This window comes from Humulus lupulus, chromosome 3 (assembly GCF_963169125.1).
Source record: "Humulus lupulus chromosome 3, drHumLupu1.1, whole genome shotgun sequence".
In the NCBI taxonomy this organism is placed as follows: Eukaryota; Viridiplantae; Streptophyta; class Magnoliopsida; order Rosales; family Cannabaceae; genus Humulus; species Humulus lupulus.
Window position 1 is genome coordinate 280,772,431 of NC_084795.1, and position 2,631 is coordinate 280,775,061.

Consider the following 2,631-nt stretch of genomic DNA (forward strand, 5'->3'; position numbering starts at 1 on the left):
AATACACATACAATTTAAATTAGGTATTAACTTATTATTATAAAGACACAAAAGGAAAAACAATATTATTATTGATAATTTTTTTAAAAAATATACAATATCATTAATGATAATTTACCTTTTATTGTAGCAATTTGTATTTTGAAATACAATTAATCTAGTATTAGGGCACAATTATAAAATATAATATTTATTTATTTTTTGTACAAAATTTAATACTATATTTATATCATGATATTTATATACTAAAAACTTGGGATATTTGCGGCAAAAGTATATAAATTATTATGTTTAGCACTTAAGTACTCAAGTTATTTTTTTGGCGGCGAAAGTACATTTCGTCCATGTTCTGGTGCAATTTAGTGCAGCTGTCTATTTTGTCATTAAGTTCGCGTACATCTTATAACTTGGGTATTTTTACCGCAAACATCTCTTAAATTTGGTATTTTTGCCACTAACATCTTTTAAATTTGGTACTTTCGCCGCAAATATCTATTTAATTGAGTACTTTAGCCTACATTTTACAGACAAACTTCATGATGAGAATTGACGGTTGTACCAAACTGCATAAAAACATGAACGGAATATATTTTTACCGCTAAAAAAATAACTTGGGTACTTAAGTGCTACAAACGTAATAATTTGAGTATTTTCTCCGCAAATAACCCTAAAAATTTATTCAATTTTTTTTTGGATAAATTTTATTTATGGATAAAAAGTTTAATTTAATCTCTTATTTTATATATTAAATAATCAAACTTTTTATTAATTTTTGAATAAAAAATGAAGAATAAAAAAGGACACTCGTGGAAAATATGTAAAATGTTGGTCGATTTCTTTTATTGAAAGGATAGTACCTTTAGTAAATAGTATCAAAATTGACCACATATTGATCTTATGGCTTCCCTATATATACCATCCATTTCTCCCAATCTTCTTCACCACTACTACTACTTAAACATTTTTGTAGTCTTTTCAGTTAATGCATATATTTATATAGGGGATGATTATGTTGTTGATAGTTTTTTGTCAGCATTGGTGTTGATAAAATTTTGTTTTGGCATGTTGATGTGTTATATACTTCTATTCTTTTAATGACAGTTTATATTATAATTATTTAAAATGTCTTATAAATTTAAATTATTTTTGAATAATTTACTATGTTAAAAACAAGATTCAAACTTTTTGTGTGTACGTATATAACAAATTGTTTGAATCTTATTTTTGGCACCATAAATTATTTATAATATTTTAAACATTTGTGAGAAATTCTAATAAATGATTATAATATACACAGTTATAAGTAATGAAACAAAATTTTGTCAATGCTGGTGTTGACAAAATGACTGTCAGCACCATAATCGTCTCTTATGTTATATATATTTGATTATTTAATTGCTTGTTGGTCCTTGAAGAGTTGATGAATTACATACAATAAAGATGTTTCTAGCCAGCAAAGTGGTACGTACTTTTAATATACACAATTTAAATAATCTATATCTATATATCTAAATCTAATATATGTTGAGGTGACATTCTAAAATTTCAACATTCTATATTATCTAATTTTTCATTTTTTTTTTCAATTTTCCAGATTTAACATCCAACTGTAACGCAATTTTCCTTTACTCAATTCCATTATTTAATTTTTAAGTTTTATCCTAATGTCACACATAAATAAATACAAGAGAAAGTTAAAAAAAACGTGTAAATATATATTTATATATATATATATAAAGTTTTTTCTTTCTTTCTCTTTTTTATGAGTTCTACCGAAATCTATTCTTTCTCTACTATCTGTATGTGTTGGAAGGTGGAATATGAGGTGTATGATAATAATAATAAGATTTTATCTCAAAATAATTTGGTGATGAATAAAGTACCCTATACTGTATTATTGTGAAATATTTTCTCTGGCAGTGCGAGTGTGTTCTTTGGTAATCTTCTTCTTCATTTCTTGGATTTAGATTACAATATGAATTTCTTCTTGGTGGTCCTTAGTGGTATTGATGGATCAACAGACTGTAAGTTAAATTTCTTCCATTAATTTCCCTGTATTTTACTGAATTTCATTACGTTTTAAATCCTTATGAAGGGATATTTAGATTCTTATATTGCAGTTAACCTTGTTCAACAAAAACCATATTGCAGTAAAGGATGCTGGGCGGAGGCGGCGTTGAGGTGCTGAGAGCTCACAGTTTCGACCCAAACGAATGATGTTCAATGGGACTCGCGCGCGGTTTCAATGGCGTTGAGGGCTTGTGCGCGGCGTTGAGGGTGGCGGGAATAATGAGATGGGGAGAAAGAGAAGTCAAGAAGAGCAGAAAAAAATAATGAACATAAGAAAAAAGGAATAAATTCACACAAATCTTAAGCTTTGATGAGTTTCTGAGTTGTGTGGTGGCCATGGGTGATCTGAAAGAGAAAGAGAAAGAGAGATCAATGGAGTTTGAGGGAGAATAGGACTTGCTAGTTTTGGTTGATACGTGTTTTTTTGATGGAATTTATGAGAAATATTTTTCATTCACTTTTCTTTTCTTTTCTTTTCATTTTTTCACTTCAATTAATGTGGACAGTGGGCATCGACCCTTGTTTGTTTTGGTAATCCAATACTAAAATCATTATTCTCAA

At 27.9% G+C, this 2,631-nt stretch overlaps 1 long non-coding RNA gene across 1 annotated transcript; it reads left to right on the forward strand.

Moving 5' to 3' along the window:
- The first annotated feature begins 1,000 nt into the window (after positions 1 to 1,000).
- Positions 1,001 to 2,631, forward strand: LOC133821695 (uncharacterized). Its single transcript, XR_009887743.1, has 2 exons — positions 1,001 to 2,024; positions 2,152 to 2,631. It is a non-coding gene; the product is annotated as an uncharacterized LOC133821695 (long non-coding RNA).